Genomic DNA, 20,811 nt, shown 5'->3' with positions numbered 1-20,811 from the left:
CGCTCTAAGTCTGTTATTTCAGGTAATAAGAGTCCTAGTAGTACTCATTCTCTTTGTCATTCATGTCAAGTATCTAAACACAAGCGTTTGCCATTTTATGAATCTACATCTTTTACTTCATTGCCCTTTGATATTATACATTGTGACTTGTGGACTTCTCCAATTCCTAGCAAAAGTGGATATAAATATTACATGGTATTAATTGACAATTTCACACATTATGTATGGGTATATCCATTAAAACTCAAATCGGAAACCTTCTCCCGTTTCACTTAATTCCACTCTTTCGTCCAAACACAATTTCATACAAAAATCAAAAGTTTCCAATGTGACATGGGTGGCGAATTCGACAATAATAACTTCAAAGATTTTGCTTCCACACATGGCCTCCTTTTTCGTTTTTCATGCCCACAAACCTCACCACAAAATGGAAAAGCCGAACGCATGATTCGTCGGTTAAATGAAATTATTCTTGTTCTTCTTGCTCATACCTCCTTACCTCCCGGCTTTTGGGTTGATGCCCTTCACTCCGCAACTTATCTTCACAACATCACCCCAACCAAACTTCTACACTACCAAACCCCACCTTGATCTTTTTTCATCGTAACCCATCCTATGACCATCTTCGGGTGTTTGGATGTGCTTTCTATCCCAACCTATCCGCCACCCGCGATCACAAACTTAGCCCCCGTTCCATTCGGCGTGTCTTCCTCGGATACCCGGCCAACTATCGTGGCTATCGGTGTCTAGACCCCGCCTCCGGTAAAATCCATCTCTCTCGCCATGTCACGTTTGATGAAAATGTGTTTCCCTTTGCCACTCCTAGTTCTCCTACCTCTCATGACTACCGCTTCCTCTCCACCAACAATAACCTTCCTTCCACCATTCACCACTTTACACCACCAACCCCCTCCCCGTCGCTCCCACCATCGCCGACCCACCCCTCTCCCTCAAACAGCTCATCCCCCCCACCAATCCACCCACTACCACCGCACCCACATCCCCCACTATCGTTCCTCCTACTCGTACACCTCCTCCTGTTCCCTCTTACCCGATGACCACTCGGTCTCGACTTGGCATTCTCAAGCCAACTCAGCGTCTCAACTTACACACCACCAATCTTTCTCCAATTCCTAAAAACCCTCACCTAGCCCTGCTCGACCATAACTGGAAAAATGCTATGAACGACAAATATAAAGCATTATGTGACAATGACACATGGGAATTGGTCCCGAGACTGCCTGATGCCCATATCATTCGATGCTTGTGGCTCTACCGCCACAAAATTCACTCCGATGACACTTTAGCCCGCTACAAATCCCGACTAGTAGTTAATGGAAAGTCTCAGCAGGTTGGTGTTGATTGTGATGAAACGTTCAATCCGGTCGTCAAGCCTACTACTATACGGACGGTCCTCACACTCGCAGTTTCCTGTTCATGGTCGATTCATCAACAGGATGTTAAAAATGCTTTCTTACACGGGGACTTGGCTGAAACTGTCTATATGCATCAACCCCCCGGTTTTGTTGATCGTACCCACCCTGATTTTGTGTGCAGATAAAGAAAATCATTGTACGGCCATAAACAGGCCCCTCGCGCTTGGTACCATCGCTTTGCAAAGTTCATTTCCTCTAAAAGTTTCCAAAGTGCAGCTTCAGATCAATCTTTGTTTGTGTACCGTAGCGGCAACAACATCACTTATCTGCTACTCTACGTTGATGACATCGTTCTCACGGCTTCTAATGGTACATTCTTAAAGTCCATCATCCAAACTTTGTCAGCAGAATTCGCCATGACCGACTTGGGTCGCCTCCATCATTTTCTGGGTATACAGGTCCTACATACAAAAAGGGGTCTCTTTTTATCTCAGTCACAGATTGCAATCCAGTGGCCACACCCGTCGACACCACCTCCAAACTTAGTGCCACTGTCGGGGAGCCGTTGAAAGATGGTACTCTTTATCGAAGCCTAGCGGGTGCACTTCAATATCTCACCTTCACACGCCCGGACATTACATATGCCGTTCAACAAGTGTGCTTATTTATGCATGCCCCCAGAGAACCACATTTTAATTTTCTTAAACGGATTCTTCGGTACATTAAAGGAACATCAGATCATGGCTTACATATTCTAAAGTCTCTCAACCTTCGTATTACTGCTTATTTGATGCTGATTGGGGGAGGGGGGTGTCCTGATACTCGCAGATCAACCTCGGGATATTGTGTATTTTTATGAAACAATCTGGTCTCCTGGTCGTCCAAGTGACAACCTACAGTCTCTAGAACAAACGCGGAGGCGGAATACAAAGGCGTGGCTAATGCTACTGCCGAAACTAGCTGGCTTCGAAATTTACTTCTTGAGCTTCATGTACCGGTTACTAAAGCAATGCTCGTTTATTGTGATAATATATCCGCTGTATACCTCTCTGATAATCCAGTACTTCATCAGCGAACCAAACATGTTGAGATTGATATTCATTTTGTTCGTGATCTTGTCAAGATAGGACGCATTCATGTTATTCATGTGCCGACTGATCACCAATATGCCGACATCTTCACTAAAGGTCTCCCACGCCAGCTGTTTCAACGTTTTCGGTCCAGTTTATGCATTCGTTCCCCTCCTGCTCCAACTGCCGGGGAGTATTAGACTATATATATATATATATATATATATATATATATATATATGTTATTTATATATATATATATATATGTTATTTATTGTTGTATATCCTTTCCTATTTATCCTCTTGTAATTTAGGTAGTCTGTTGAGATTATTGTGTATATATTCGATTATTCAAAGGTAATGAAGGGGGATTGAATTTTGCAAACTATTAGCCCTATTAGGCAAAGATACCATACATGTGACAAAAAACCAAAAAACAATAGGGATAACTACAGTAAAGTCCCAATATTTTGGAGAAAGTTTTGAAAAAGTCCCAAAGTTTTTTTTTGAATAAAAAAGCCCAGAAAACCGGATAATTCCTTCAATTTAGTCCCTTTTGACATTTTCAGCAAGTCACCCATGCCACATGGCGTGCCAACTGGACATATGCTGATGTGGGGTGCTGACATGGCATCCCACGTCAGCAAGTTAATCTTAAATATGAAAAAATATTTTTTTTTAAGAAAAGGAGGCAGTGGGATTCGAACCCACAACCTCTAACACACAAACCAATGAACTTTCCACTAAGCTAGAAGACAAGCTATGCATTTACTCCTCAAAGTTGATATATAATGTATAAAACCATAAGCCTTTATTATTATTATTATTATTATTATTATTATTATTATAATATTTAAAAACGTAAATAATTTTAATATTTTGCAAAAATATATATTAAATATATAAACTTATTTTTTTTACGTATTAAATATATAAACTTAATTTTAATATTTTGCAAAAATATATTATTATTATTAAAAACGTAAATAATTTTAGTATTTTACAAAAATATATTATTATTATTATTTTGCAAAAAATATATTATTATTATTATTATTATTAAAAACGTAAATACTTTTAATATTTTGTAAAAAATATATTTATACATTTAAAATACACAAAATATGTAAACCAATATATAAAAATACTTAAAAAATACATAAATTTGTAAAGCAGTATATAAAAACGTAAAAAATAAGTTTATATATTTAATATATATTTTTACAAAATATTAAAATTAATTACGTTTTTAAAAAAAAAAAAAAATAATAATAATAATAATAATAATAATAATAATAATAATAATAATAATAATAAATGTATTTAAGGCTTATGCTTTTAATACATTATATATCAACTTTGAGGAATGAATGAATAAAGTGCTTTCTAGCCTGATGGAAAAGTGGGTGGTTTGTGTGTGTGAGAGGTTGTGGGTTCGATTCTCACTATCTCCTTTTCCTCGAAAAATCATAGTCTTATGCTTTTATAACGTTATATACCAAGTTTAAGGATTAAAAGCATAAAATGTGTTCTAGCCTAGTGGAAAGGTGGTTTGTTTCTTTGTGAGAGTTCGTGGGTTCGAATTCCATTACCTCATTTTCCTCAAAAAATCCGATTTTTTCATATTCAAGATCTACTCATGCCACTTCAGCACTACACATCAACATATGTCCTGTTGGCATTCCATGTGGCATGGGTGACAAGTTGAAAAGGTCAAAATGGACTAAATTGAAGGAATTATCCGGTTTTTTGGGCTTTTTTATTCAAAACTTTTTTTTTGGGACTTTTTCAAAACTTTCTCAAAAATATTGGGACTTTACTGTAGTTATCCCAAAACAATATGTTAAAAAATATATACTTATTTTAAAATATTAACATAAATGGCCATTGTGTAAGTTATGCATATTCTTTGATTTAGAGCAAGTCTGTTACAATGGGTAGAACTTTCAAAACACGATCTTCTATTAGGAGGAATTGACAGTAAGATGCTATGATAAAAAAAAACCATCTTTTTATATATATTTAGAAGACCATAACAGTAATCAATAAAAAAACATAAAAAAGTAAATGAGCAGTACTAACCTGGTGTTGTTTGATGTTTTTCTTTGTGTCTTCGTAGTGATGGAAGATGTGTAAGCAAAAGAAAAATCTGGAGGACGTTCCATAAAATCAAAGACAAAACATGTTTTACGGGTGTAAATATGTGGACGATCATGTAGGCATGAATTATTGGGATTTATATTCAATTATTCATTATTAATTAAGGATGTTTGTTTAGATAAAAATGGTAATTCAAATTTCAATAAAAGATATGATATATGGACGATTATGTAGGCCATATTTATCGGTATTTATATTAAATTACACGTTTTTATTTAAGGACGTTTCATTTAATAAGAATGGAAATTCAAATTTCAATTAAAGATAGCATTTATCCACATTTGAATATATATTTTTTCATTAATATGAAAGATTTTTAAACGGGTTCTATAAGAGATATAAAACATCATAAAGAAATTCAATTTCAAAATAATTAAAAAAAAACCACACAAACCATTATGTGAATATAAAAACAATATAATTGAGAAAACAAAGTGTAGCGACTGTGATAGAAAATAATATTTCCATTGTGCATATAAGTTATGGTTTAACAACTCCAATTCCATGGGAAAACCTTTAATTCTATGCAGAGAGAACAAAAAAAAAGTTTGGTTAAAATCTATGGGTATCGAATGGCACAATATAAATAGCAATATTAAGAATCTCAGTAAAATTGAAGGAATATACAAAGATAATTTTGCTGGCCTGATTTCATGGGATGTATTTGCTACTTTCCAGTTTTATGATAGAGTGAATGAGGGGGAGATAAGTTTGAACGCATCTCCTAATGGAATGGCACAGATAAACTCCTGATTTTCAGGAATGAAAATAAAAAGAAGGATAAAGAGGGAAATTAAATTAATGTTTTATGAGAAACAGAGGAAGAACACATGGAGTTTATATAGCAAAAAATACACGCACACACAGAAAGACCGTAGAGAGAGACCACATTTATGTTTTCTGACTTTATTTTGAGTAAACTAAACCAAAAAAAGTAAACAATAATTAAAGAAATTTAAGAACCCTGACATTCTTACCTTCTTAAATCAAGTTTCTGTGGGATTGAGGGTGACTTCAAAACTATCACAGAACCTATCACTGTATATCCATCAGTTTCTTCAAAAACACAAATGACTGCTGCAAAAGAATAAACCAAAAAAAAATGAAAAAAAGAACCAAATGAGAAGTGATACAAAGCTTTTGATGAACCCTAAAATCAATCGACCGGGTGTTGTTTGAGCAACAAGTAACGAATCAAGTAGGAGGCAAAATGTAGATGCAAGGAAGGAAGAAGCGTGTGGAAGGATTAAAAGTGAAACTAAAAACCCTTGGTTGGGGAGATATATAGAAATGGAGGAGATAGAGATTAGGATTCCTGATTTTTTGAATTCGTTTGCACAGTCAGCTTCATACACATTTGTGATAAGCGGAAAAAATTAGAAATTAGGATTCCTGATTTTTTGCCTGCCTAATATAAATGAAATTCAAATTTCTTACCTGATTTATCGTGATATCATATTATTGATCGGCATCCAAATTGAGAGACTGAAAAATGAGCGGGAAATAAAAATTTAGGGAGCATATGAGAATGATACGTGGCAGTCAATGAGTTTAGAAAAATGACATGTGGCGGTTTAGGAGTCTTTTATTAGGAGATATATATATATATATATATATATATATATATATATATATATATATATATATATATATATATATAGGTTCAAATGTGGATTGACATCTATTGTGCAGACGTGTAGACAGGGCTATTATGTGAGAATAACAAAGAAAATATGTTGCCTGATAATGTGAATACATTCAATCTTACATAACTATTGTCATTATCACACATTCTCACTAATTAAACCGTCTATAAGGTTATTATAGACTTATTTTTTTTTATTCTCATTCTGTCATAATGTTGTCAGAATGTTTATTGAGACGTATTCTGTAAGAATGAAAATGAGTGAAAAACGATGAATGAGAACAAAAATGAATAAGAATTAGTGAGAATGCATAAAAATGACAATAGGTGTGTGAGGTTGAACGCATTTACATTACTAAACAACCTATTCTCTTACTAATTCTCATAGAATAACACTGTCCTCAAGTCAGCACAATAGTTGTTCATCCACATTATAACCTCGCCCTATATATATATATATATACATATATATATATATATATATATATATATATATATATATATATATATATATATATATATATATATATATATATATATATATATATATATATATATATGTGTGTGTGTGTGTGTGTGTGTGTGTGTGTGTGTGTGTGACAACCCGAAACTTTTATTTTGTACGCTTGGTCAACTTTATCAACATTGAACTTGATTCCGTTACCTTTTAACGCCGCTTAAGAGTTAGTTTAAGTGTTCTAAGCTTGAGTACAGCCGAGAATGAGATTAGAAATGAGTCAACAAGTCATATAGAGACAAAACCGGGCCATACACCCTCTCGGGAGGAGTGTACGGCCGTACACCTGAGTGTGCGGCCGCACACCCGTCCTCCAGCCGTACACCCACCTCCATATATAGGGGGAGACCCCTTCATTCACTCTTTTTCCATTTTGGCTGCACTCTACTTCCTCTCTCTACTTTCTCTCTCTAAAAACTTCATCCACGAACACTCTAAAGGCCTCAAGAACGTGAATTACTCCATCATTCAGCTTGTTATAGTGGTAAAACTCCTTGATCTAAGCTTAAAACTCATCATGTTCTTTGTGTTCTTCATCACTTGAAGGTGTACGGCCGCACACCTTCATAAGGTGGCCGTACACACCTTAAAGACTCTCCAAGGTGAGAGTTTCGCATTGAAACACCCGAAAATCGACATTTTGAGCATAAATGAAGAGTGTACGGCCGCACACCCCTATATACGGCCGCACACTCCCCTGTATGAACGCACACGCCCTCTGTATGGCCGCACACTCTTGTGTGCAACCGCACACACATGTTGACCGCACACCCTCGCCGCATATACGCTCTTTTGGCCGTACACCTCCCTTGTTTGATCATATAGGGTCCCGACAAGCACTTCCAAGTCTTTAGGGTGGTTTCCCGTCATGTTTAGTCATGAAACACCCTAATTCTAACACACATATGCGTTATCACATGTTAATAGGATCCACTTATGTACGAAACACCGGTTGATACTCAACATTCGTAACCGATCATACACCCAGATCCTACATCAAACAGTGAGTTCATACCCCTACACCTTTTCTGAGTTTTTCATGTTTTCAGGGGGGGGGGGAATACAAGAAAAAGTACGAGGAAACTTGTACTCAAAGTATATTATTTCAAATAAAATACTTATATATTCAGTATGCTTTTTAACACGGAAAACAGTTTTACCTAACGATTAAGAAATCAACTCGTAGAAACAGTTTTCAGAACTAAAGCAAGGAAACTTGTGAATCTTATCATAAAATGTTATATTTTACAAAGGATTCATACAAACCATAAACAAGATTTTCTATATTATTACTGTAAGTTTGTTATTTTAAGTTGGAGACACGTCCTTGGTAACACTCCACCGGATTCGTGAGTGTAGGACTAACCCTTGTAACCAGAATCTCTTGGAGGGAGAGCGTGACTATTGTGTATAGATCTATACGGGACTGACTATCCCGCACCTCGCTGCTAGCTACAGTGGGACCTTCAGGTCTATGGGTGACAAAGTCATAAAAGGATACTGGCCCCGTTACGTGCCATATCTAGTTTAATGTATGGTTTTAAAACTCGCAACATAGATAACAGAGATTTACTTTGGTAATAATGAATCAAGTGAACCAACCTCAAAGTAATAACCGATTTGATTACTAGAGGGTATTGATAATACCCTTAGGATCTAGTTCACTACTTGCTTATTAGTTTTATTTATGTAATAAGACTAATACATCTCACAGAGAACAAACAGGGTTTTTCAAGGAAACTACAGCTGACGATACAAGTATGGTAGATACTCGTACACCTCACACAAGAACAGATAACCAACTATCAACTTTTAAGGAAAATATAGGTTTTTCCTGGGATAACTCAACCTTACATAAACAGACTGTTAAACAAATAACGAATGGTTAATCAAACATCTTTCATAAGAAAATATAGGATTTTCGTGGGAAACACTTTTCAAAGGATCAAAGAAACATTTCTTTCACCAGAACTAAACGCTTATGAACTCACCAGCTTTATGCTGATATTTTAAAACTGCTTGTATTCTCAGGGCAACAATAGACAGGTACTCTTGCCAACTTTTGGAGAAGACGGAGCATTTTGGAGTCGCGTCTTTTACTTTTGCTATATACAGTTTTGTATAAACCATGTTTTCAAACAATGTAAATATTCTTACTATAATGTAATGGTTGTGTTTACTTCGCTTACTATGATACAACTGTTGTGATACTACGCATGACGTCCTCTGCCCCACAACGTTTCCGCCGTTCCGGTTTTGGGGTGTGACAATATATATATATATATATATATATATATATATATATATATATATATATATATATATATATATATATATATATAGCCTTTCTGAAATCCAACAACCAAGCCAACATGACCATTCTAGACACCTCACCCATAAGTAGTTCAATCAGTATTATGAATGGAATTACTGATAAATCTTATTTACACATTCATAATAACGACCATGAATATACATATAAGTTACACTTAAAAGACTAGTAATCATAGCTTAACTTGTGGAGATTTCTAGAGAAAATCAGGATTTATATTGGAAGAACTTCGATACCGAGCACTTTATTAGCCGAGCCTAGATGCCCAGAGCTTAGCTAAAATAAAATAATCTGGAATACCGAAGACAAAACCTATTTTTGTGCCTAAGAACCAGAGAGAGCGTTTGTAATTGATGTGGAAATGAATGTGCTTTAAACTAGCTTTTATAGGCAATTTTGAGGATGCGCCGCACACACCTAACATGCACGCTGGACACTTTGGTGGTGCCGGAGGGTGCTACGTGTCTTCTACTATTTGGTCCATGTTTCAGTTTCTAGAAGTTGCTGTGCCGTGTGCTGTACGTAGCGCAAAACGTTGATTTTGAAAATTCCATAAGTTCTTTATACGAGCTCTGTTTTGGACTTTCATTATATCCACGCGTAGCTATCGACGAGATCTACCCACTTTTGTTTAGACTCTGTTGGCTAATTCTCAATTTATTTTAATTTATTACTTTAGAAGTCTTAGACTGCTAAAATCCGTTTAAAATTCATATTTTTTTTATACAAAATCCGTTCTCGATTGTCTTTATATTGATGGAAGTGTATCTACGGGAACTTCAACTCTCGTTTAGATTGTTTCAGCTAACAATCGACCGATCTCGATTCCGGTTTCTATGTCGCGCACTTCTGTACCAAAAATTCTATAAATCATAACTTCCTTGTACAAATTCAGATTTGGACGTTCTCTATATGTACTCTCTTAGTTTTACGATTGCTATGTCTTTCGTTCGGATTGCTTAGGCTAATAAGCAACCTATATAAAGTTCACTTTTTATGATATGTCGAGCCGTGTCGGTTTAATCACGAAACTTCGAAGAAGCATAACTTCTTCATATGAAGTCAGATTTATTGTTGTTATTTATCTATAGAAATCGTATCGATGTTTCCGTCATGTTTATAATGATTACTTTGGATACAATGTAATATACTTGTACTTCAAATTTTATAAACGATGGTTTATATTGAATTCTATTGGAATGCGAAAATGGGGTGTTACAACTCTCCCCCAATTACAAAGATTTCATCCCTGAAATCTTGCTTGTTGCGGTCCTAGATGTCACCCTATCAGAGTCATCAATATCAACTCATGATCTTAGCTGACGTTGCAACATTGAATTCGCCTATTTGTACTTATTTAGCCGTAAAAATTCGTTTTCTACCATAGACGTACTCCCAAATTCCTCACGAAATTCTCCAAAACCAGGAATTCGTTGGTTTGGACTCCCGTAATTTACACACTGCGATTGATGATCGCCTTCAGAAGTGAAATGTCAACACAGTCGACTCATTATAAATTTATTAACTAGGGAAACAATCTCCTAATGTAATCTATTTTTCAGAACATGCCTCTAAAAGGCTTATGGTATTAAACAATCGTGATAAATTTTATATTGATTATCGTTATCCCCAAATAATGATACACGGGGCCTATACATACACAATGTATTTACAAATGGGCACCCTCAAGAATATATAATAACACACATCTATATATACGCTAATATACCCTCACAGTTTAAGCGGCAGAAGGACGGATGCTCAAATTGGATCCAAAACTGTGAACTAGATGTTTTGGGAAACCTTTAGTAAAGATGTTTGCATACTGAAACTCTAAGGGGACATGAAGAACTCTAATTTGACCGATACAGACTTTTTCTCTGACAAAGTAAATGTTGATCTCTACATGCTTTGTTCGCGGATGTTGGACGAGATTATCCAATAAGTATACATCGGATACATTGTCACAATAAACTATTGTAGTTATACGTAGGGGAACATGTAATTCAAGTAATAAGTTGTGAAGCCAGCTAACCTCGACAATCATGTTAGCAATTGCTCGATATTTGGCCTCGACACTTGATTGAGAAACAATGTGTTGTCATTTTAAGGACCATGATAAGATGCGTCACCTAAATACATGCAGTAGCTGGAGGTGGAACGTCATGAGTATGGACATCCACCCCATTCCACATCAGAATAGGCAGTAAGAGAATCATATTTTGCCGAAGTAAGTGAATGCCATAATCCAGTGTACCATGAATATAACGCAAAATGATTTTAAGAAAGTTATAATAAGGCCCTTGTGGAGCATGCATGACACAAACAAACTTGTTGTACAACATATGAGATATTTGGACAAGTAAACGTTAAATACTGAACGACACCACTAAGTTGCGATATAGCGATTCATCTGGAAAAAGGTGACCATCAGTTGCACTAAGCTTTGAGGATGTGTCCACCGGTGTGGTGCCGATTCACAATTGGATATGGATGCCCGTTGTAAGATTTCTATGGAAAACTGAGATTGGTTTAAGAACATACCCGACTTATCTTTAGTAACTAAATGCCTAAAAAACTATTTAAATCCCCCAAACTAGTCACATAAAATTCTTTTAACAAGCCAGTAACAATGGAATGAAGGACATTATAATCTAAGGTTGTCAAGATGATATCAACTACGTATAACAAAAAGTATGTCATATGTTACCCATGACGATACACAAACAACAAAGTATTGCAAACATTGCTCTTAAATCATTCCGTGAGTAGAAAAGTTGAAAATTTTGTACACCATGCCCTTGATACCTACTTGAGTCCGTATAAAGAGCACTTCAGTCGACATACATAATCTGGAGTTTTAGTATCAACAAACCCAGGTGGTTGGTGCATAAAAATTGTTTCATTTAGATCTCCATGTAAAAAGGAATTCTTTATGTCTAATTTCTTGATATTCCATGATCTCAAAACTACAAGGGATAAAAAAGTACGGACGGTAATGTTTCACAACAATCACTGCCGACGGTTTGAGATTTTCCATTAACAACAAGGCGTGGTTTTTAGTGTTCTAGAGACCCATTGACATTAAATTTGTGTTAGAATAACCGCATACAATGAAATAATGGGTAGTGAGGAGGCATTGGTATAAGTTCCCTAGTATCATTATCCTGTAAGGATTTATACTCATTGTGCATGGCTTGTTGCCAGTTTGGATCTAGTATTGCTTTGGTATAAGAGCTGGGTATTGGGGAAATGGTTTTTTGGTTGGTAACATGGAGATTAAGACATGTATTTGGTTTAGATATGCGATATTTAAATCTAGTAATCATGGAATGGGTATTTAACAGAGGGGGAGAGGCTTGTAAATAAACCCACAGAGGAGTAACATATAAGGAGGGATGTTCGTATGGGGAATGTATGTGGCGGGGCGATTGGGTTGATGTAGGGTCGGTTTGGGAGAGGTTGGATGGTGATAAGGGGCTGTTGAGAGGGGTTGCTGGTGGTGGTGACGGTGGAGGGTGGCTAGCGTTGTATAAGATTATGGGTGATGGTTCGATGTCCGTGTCTAGAAAACGAGAAATGTTTTCAGGAGGAGCTTGTTCTAACGAAAAAGTTGTTTTGTCAAAAATAACATGACGACAGAGGTATACTTTTCCGGAAGTTGGGTCATAACACTAATACCCTCGAAATTTATGGGGGTAGCCAATGAAAATGCATCAAATTGAGCGAGGGTGGATTTTATGTGGTGTGGTGGGTGAGAAGTTTGGATAGGAAGCACACCCAAACACACAAAGGTGATCATAGGTAGGTTGTTTTTGGTATAAGTCAATGGTAGGAATGTAGAAGTTTAGTCATTTAGTGGGGAGAATCTTATGAAGATAAGCGGTCGTGTGATGGGCTTCAACCCAAAAGGCTGGAGGTAGGTGTCCTTGTATCAAAAGAGAACAAATGACGTCATTATCCAACCAATCATTCATTCAGCCTTACCATTTTGGGTGGGAAGTTGGAGGGAAAGCAAAGCAAAATAGAAGACCATTATTGTGAGAAAATGCTTTAAATTCATTATTATTGAATTCTCCCCCAAGTCACACTGAAAGCATTTAATTTGTTTATTGAATTGGGTATTGATTAGTTTATGGAATTTAACAAATGTAGGAAAGGTTTCTGATTTAAATTTCAATGGATATATCCAAACAAATTATGTAAAGTTATCAATAGGCACCATATAGTATTTATAACTCGAGTTACTCATAATCAGGGAAGGCCACAAATCACAATGAATAATATCAAAAGGCGCAAAGGTGCACGACAAAGAATCAGAAAAAAGACAAACGTTTTCTATTGGATATCTGACAAGAATGAGAAATTCAATTGGTAGGCAAGGAAAATGGATATAGATCCCCGGAGCTATTGTAGGGGGAAAGGTGCTTTCCAGTCTTGAGGTCCTTCAAAGAAAAACCATAGGGGTCAAATTCAATTGAAACATTTTTATCACAAGAAAATTTTCTGACAGAGATAAGTTTTTGATTATATTTGGTGTAAGATAGGTGTTTTTAAGTTGACAGGTTTGGTTGGGAAAGGAATGGAAAATATTACTAGATCCAAACGTAGACAACGTATTGCCTTTACCAACAAATATATTACAAATTTGAGATGATACCAAAGAGGATGAAAAGCTACCTGTATTAAAAGTCACATGAGTGGTAGCACCCGTGTCTATATACTTTTTTGGATCTGGAGTAGTAAGCTATGTGTTCCTTAGGGAAGTACCAATGTCAGTGAAGTTTAGAGCATCATAATGATTACTTGCTGGAAAGCGAGGCGTGCCCGTATGAACCATGTTATCCATCTGTAGAGAATGAGGAAATGGTTGAGGTGACTGTCAACTATTCGAGGGGTTCGGATTGGACCGGTATAGAGGTTAATTAGGGTAGGGGCATGGTGGTGTATTCCACCAAGCCCATGACGGTGGAGAAAAAAATGAAGAGCGTCCCCCTTTCTCACGACTGTTGACACCAAGACCACATTTAGATCTGTGACCCCTTCCATGTCCACATCTATGGTACTGATAATTAGGGTGATAAGGACAAGGAGGCGGGCTTGGGGGGATGGTGGTTGAGGTGCAGAAGTAGTGTTGGGTACGCCATTTCCTTTGGGTGTAACAAGAACCAATTGCGTAGCATGTTGGCGAGCTGCTTGGCATTGTTGTTCTAAGTCAATGATCCCTCTAGCATCATCTCAATAGTGCGAACCATGATTAATAATTGAATTTGTGGTATCATATTTTTGTGGTAATCCCCGAACAAGTTGCAAGACATATCTTGGTTCACTAATGGGAAATCCAACATCTTCTAACTGACCCGCTAAATCCTTTAACTTCTGGCAGTACTCGTCCATGGATGTGCATGAAGTGAGTGTTATATTAGTAAACTCATGCTCGAGTGCAGTAGCTCATGAGCTTTTGTTGTTTAAAAATTTCATATATTTTAGTCTAGGCATCCCTAGCAGTAGTGTCATTCTCTAGAACTTGAACCAAAAGATCATCTAAAAGTGTACCATAAATGCATTGTAAAACAGTGGCATCAATCTCAACCCAATCGGCGTACTTACGGTCGGAATCTTTAGGTGGGTTAGTATCATTGATATGCTCCAAATCCTTGTATCCCTTCGCATGAAGTTTGAACGATTTTACCCAGGAGGAGTATGTACCTTTGGTGCCATCCAGTACACGAACCTTATTTTGAATGTTCATGACTGTATAAACAGGGTGAAGAGCGGAACCTTTTGTCGTAGCATTAGATGTGCCTCCAACTTCTCCTGTCATTCTCTTGGTGAAGGGCTTATCTGGGAAGAGATGACCTGCAACTTAGGGCTGATTGTGGTTGACGGTGGCCTGCATCAACGATGAAGAAAATAGCGTTTGTATCAGGCAATCGTAATGCTCTTATACCATAAACAATTGTGATAAATCTTATATTGATTATCGTTATCCCCAGATAATGATACACGAGCAGTATATATACACAACATATTTACAAATGAGTACTGTCAAGTATATATGACCATACACATATATATAATGCTAATAGGTATATCATTCTCACTTTGTGTTCTTCAACAACTTTCTACGGTATACACTTAAAACACACATGAGTCTAGATTGCCAGTGGTTTCTCTACCTAGTTCAGGCATTCCAACATCCTGGAATTTTAACCAAAACTACTATAATGGGTTTACTGGCTTGAAAAGATTGGGACCAATACTCTAATGTTGGTGACAAAGTCATCATAAGGCTTTCTTATCTTCTAACCAATTAGATTATAATGAACGCTAGGTTACCAATAACCTTCTTGTAGGGTTCTAACTACTTTTCCTATATTAATGCACAAGTATTGTTCGTGCAATTTGTTCTTATGCCTACTCACGATACATCGTGACACTCTCCAACTACTAGGATTTTGATGCGAGATCGCTATTGTCATCATCCTCATCGGGCTGTAAGGCTCACGATCAACACCTCGGTGGTCTTAAAGACTGACAACCATTATCTAGTTGTCCTAAAAGAGATCAATCTCCATCCTTCCTTGATATCTACTTATCATAACAAATTTTTTCTATTTAAACTTTTGAGACTACAACCAGTTAGAGGTCCTTAATATTTGCCGTTGAAATACTAAAGTCTATTCATCGTCCTAAGTTATCCTACAAATGTTGAACCTTGATCCTACTTCTTTACAATTATTGTCTAAAGGAATAACTAACCCCAATTACGTAGCTCACCATGGGGACTAATGAAGTATATACAGTTGCACTCGACGATCTATCTAACGTGCTTCTTAAATGAATGAAAATGTTGTTAGGTCTAAATTTATGGTTTATACTTTGCTTTTCTAGGCATTTGTAGTTTTCGGTCTAGGTCCGAAAACATTCTAGGGTTTTGTTATAGTTTGGATCGAAATCACATGTGATTTTGGTCTAGCTATTGTGTTTTGGGCTTGGGTTTTCGGTCCATATATATATATATATATATATATATATATATATATATATATATATATATATATATATATATATATATATATATATATATATATATATATATATATGGGGGTAAGTCAATAGAGGTGGGAGAGTCCAAGGAGTAAAGAACGTGATGGAGGTGTTATAGAGAGAGAAAGTAAGAGAGAACTTGTGTGTGTATGAATCTTGTGTACATGGATCATTATTGAATATCATTGAGTGCATTGAAGATTCATCTTGTTGTTCTTCTTCTTCATTATATCTTGCATCATCCACTTGATTGGGATTCCACACCATCAAGTGGATCAGATTGATACATCGAAGTGATTTAGGGACTTACAAGTGGTATCAGAGCTTGGATCGTATCAATTAATTTGGCAAGATATTGAACGTTTTTGGATTTTTTTTCTTGAAGGTTTTTGCATTTTTGATTAGTTTTGGAAAAAATATTGGGTGTTTGTTCTTCGTGTTCTTCATAAATTTGAGTTTTAGATCGAATTTTGCGTCAAAAAGGGTGAAAAAACGTGTTTTTGGTCGTATCTTGCTAGACCCCGACGACTATTTTTGGTCAGGATTAGGGTTTACGAGGTGTTTGCGGCCAAAAGCGAGAGTGCGGTCCGAGTTTGCGGTCAGTAGGTTTTCGGTGGATCGTGCGAGGTTTGCGGTGGAGCGTGCGAGGCGAGGGTTTGCAGTGGAGCGCTTCAGACATTTTTGATGCACGTGTTCAATCTCGTTTGCGGTCTAGTATTCGATCAGAAGTGGTTTTCTGTGCGAATCTTCTCAATAAGGATCAAGAGGCTTCGTATTTTCGGCCCTAAAATCAAAATTTTCGATTTTAAAACCTAGTTTTTCACCCTAAGCTACGTTTTCGATAAAATAACCTCGTTTTCGATATTAAAGCTTCATATTTAGTGAAAAAGCCTTGTATTCCGTCAAATACTTTCGTTTTTGATCATAAATTTTCGTTTTCGGCCTAAGTTTTGACTTTCGAATTTTGACTTTCAAGCTTGACTTTTGACCTTCAGTTTTGACCTTTGACTTTCGAAGTTGACTTTTGACTTTCAAGTTTGACTATTTAAGTATGACTATTTAAGTTTGACTTTTCGGATTGACTTTCAAGTTTGAGTTTTTAAGGTTTGACTTTTCAAGTTTGACATCCAAGTTCTATTTTTGGTAGATTATCCTTTTTGGTAAACAATGAGTTCCTCAATCACCAAGGGTAATGAAACTTCATGTTCTTAGTCTTGTGAAGCTAAAATTAAACTTTATCGTGATCAACATAATTTTCCAAAAAGAGAAATTGAGGACCTTAAATATGAAGGATATACACTTAGGAAGGCCCAAAAACCCTTAAAAGAACAACTAGAGGCCAAAACCAAGGACTTTAGAAAACTTCAAGAAGAATATAGTAATAAATGTGAAAATTATAACTATGTTAAAAAGAAAAGAGCCTAATTAACTGCCGAACTTGATGCATTGAAAGCTAAATATAAAGATGTTGAATTCAACTTTAAGAAATTTGATGCGTCAAGTGAGGTAGTTGCATCCATGATTGAGAAACAATTAAAATTTAAAGATAATCATAATAAGGGTCTAGGGTATCACAGTGTTCCTCCTCCCTTCAATGACAACTATACCTCACCCCTTGAAACCAATGAGGTAGAGACACCTGCTCAGTATGGCCCGTCCCCTGTACCAGCTTTAGTTAAGACTGAATAATCCGGCCCAACTGAGAATATTGAGATGAACAATACTGATGCTTCTACTTCATGTACAGATAAAATAGTGGAAGAAGAGAACAAGGAGAACAGAAACAATTCTGTTAATTCTGTTGATTGTCAAACTAATGTCTCCTTGAACTCTGAATCCGTTGCTTCTAATTCTGTTGCTTCTAATCAACCTGCTGTTAGTAAATACAGGCCACCAAAACAAGCGCAACAGACTGCTTGCTGGAAGTGTGCTTGTGGGAACAATCAGAAACAACTCCTACGTGAAGAAACATACTTGTTTCCACTGTGGAACACCTAGACACATTGCCAGAAATTGTCCAAATCGTGCGCATGTTCCCTACTATTCACAAGGGTGGCAGAACGCGCCAAGAGGAAACTTTTTCAAAAGAAACCCTTCAAGGCCACGTTCAAACAATGGTGACTGGAATGCCAAGAAGGGCAAGAATCAAACTCCCAAGGTCAAAAAGGGAATGTCGGACAAGAAGCCAAATTCAAGAGATGGTTCCGTTAGACGGAAATCAGTTAATTCAAAGTCATCTTGGCAATCGGATTCAAGTTCAAAATCAAGTGCTAAGGCATCCATCCGATCAAACAAGAAATGGGTTAAACCCGACTACAGATGGGTACCAAAGGTTCATACTCCCAAATCACCTAATGATTCTAACATTTATTCATTTTCTATGTGTGATAAACAGGATATGTCGTGGGAGAGAGTACCTTGTATAGATGACAAAGGAAACCTAGTTTCAAAATGGACTAGGTTCCAAAGACCAACTAATCCCGCACTCTGTGCTGGAGCAGCTATGGAGGCATATCATCAGACTTTGGTTTGTTGATAGTGGCTGTTCCTAGCACATGATAGAGGTCATCTCTCAACTGTACAACATTCAGAACCTTAAATGAGGGTATGTGTCCTTTGCGAGAGAGAAAGGAGGAAAGGAAAAGATCACAAATGGGGTTTGTACTTAACGATGTGAAGAATTTTTGGATCTGTTCCGAGATTGAAATATGCGTGTTGTTCTCAGATCATCTGGTTGCAACTTCCATTGGTGAATTATGGTTTGAGTTTTCTTCCCGATACTCTTGAGTTTCTCTTAAAATGATTCGTTTCAAAGACAAATTTTCTTAAATTTGCACATTTATTTTGTTTTCTTTCTTCCCCATGCACAAATTAAGGGGGAGAAATCAAAATACAAAAAATTAAAAAACAAAAAAAAATACAAAAATATGTCCTTATAGTTTTTCGTTTGTAGGTATTTCTATGGGAAGTGATATCAAGATTGAGTGATAACGGGCAGCTTAAACAAGTGTAAGGCACTGAAACTGAATTTTCTAGACTCTGTGTTCAATGTGCTGGTAGACACAAAGGATTTAAAAGGACCAGACATTAATTGACAATGAAAGGACTTGAAAGTGTGGAACTAGATAGTTTTATTTGGACTGACAATACGACGCTCGGGTAGATTGAGAAGTGAGATAAACAAGGGAGCCTGCGGGATACATTAAAGTCATATGTATCTAGAACTGTGGCTTAACATTTCCTCGATGTACGAACTTATGTCCTTAATTCCGGTACTGATAGGGCGACTGAGGGGGGGGGGGGGGTTCTGATAATGTAGGTATGTAGGAGATTATTTTCTTGCTTTCTATCTGTCAGTCATATGTTGCCTCCTTTGCGCGATTGGAACATATCCGACCTGGAATGCAACATATGCAACTCTATCTCTATGCATCTTCTTATCTATGCAATTCTTTCTATCTGTTAGCCATATGTTGTCCCCTCTGCATGATCGAAAGATCCGACCTGGGACACAACATATGCACCCTACTTTCTCTCTAATCCTCTATCTATGTTAGTCATATGTTGTTCCCTCTGCGTGATTGGAAGACATCCGACCTGGGATACAACATATGCACTTCTATATCTATCTTCTCTCTTAATGATTGAATACTCACCCAAAGTAAAGAGTTCTTTGGAAGTTCTTGATTATCGGGGTATGTCGGAAAGTGGGGAACACGTTCTAGTACATCTAAAATTGAACCATTTAATAGGTTGTCTATAGATCTCGCTGCTGAATTTATGTGGACAACAATATCCTTGGTCGCCGTCAGCTAAATGGTCCATTTAGGAATATAGGTGTAATGTATTGTTACTTATAATCTGTAAAATTTGTCAATATCCTTTGTGTTTAAGTAGACCATAATACCGGTGATTGACTAGATCTAAATATGCAGGTGTGTGCTGATAAACGATATTGAATTGCTTGACAACTTTGATCCCAAAAGTCTTTGTTTTTTATAAATTTATTCATAGTTTTCCTCTATGCACAAATTTAGAGGGAGAATTAAAAAAAATTTAAAAATCAAACAAAAATCAGAAAATTAAAAAATACAAAAATATGTTTATTTCTGTTTTTATTTCTTTTTCAGAAAATTCAAAAATCCAAAAATATTTTTGTTTTACTTTTGAGTGTATTTTATTTTTTGTTTACTTCTTAGTGATTTCTATTGTGTGTTATGTTTTCTTTTAGTTTTGTTTTTATCTTAAAATTTTATTTGTCTTGAAAAGCTAATTAAAAAATCAGGGAACTCAAAGGAAGAAGAGAAGTTACTTTCTGAGCCAAGGTTGCAGTTGTTCCAGAGAAGTTACTTTCTGAGCCAAGGTTGCATCATTGAACAACTGTGGTGAGAAGGGTTTTTCGTAACTCTGTGATCCACAGAGACTTTTTGGTCATTTGTTACTTTTCAAGGCGCAACGATGATCATTAAAGATTTCTCATTCGAAGGAACAAGAAATGAAGATTATTTCTCAACATTCATTCTTTCAACCCCAGAAGCAAGGTGAAGCTGTTCTTGAAGATTATGTGACAGATTGCATTGAAGCTTCCTCAATCAATTTGCTGCTATCTATGAACCTGCTGAAGTGATCCAGAAGAATCGGTCTCTCTGTTATTCTGTCTG

The sequence above is a fragment of the Lactuca virosa genome, chromosome 4 (assembly GCF_052849685.1).
Source record: "Lactuca virosa cultivar CGN04683 chromosome 4, Lactuca_virosa_CGN04683_v6, whole genome shotgun sequence".
Lineage (NCBI taxonomy): Eukaryota > Viridiplantae > Streptophyta > Magnoliopsida > Asterales > Asteraceae > Lactuca > Lactuca virosa.
The sequence above is the reverse complement of the archived record's forward strand: the minus strand, read 5'-3'. Positions refer to the sequence as shown.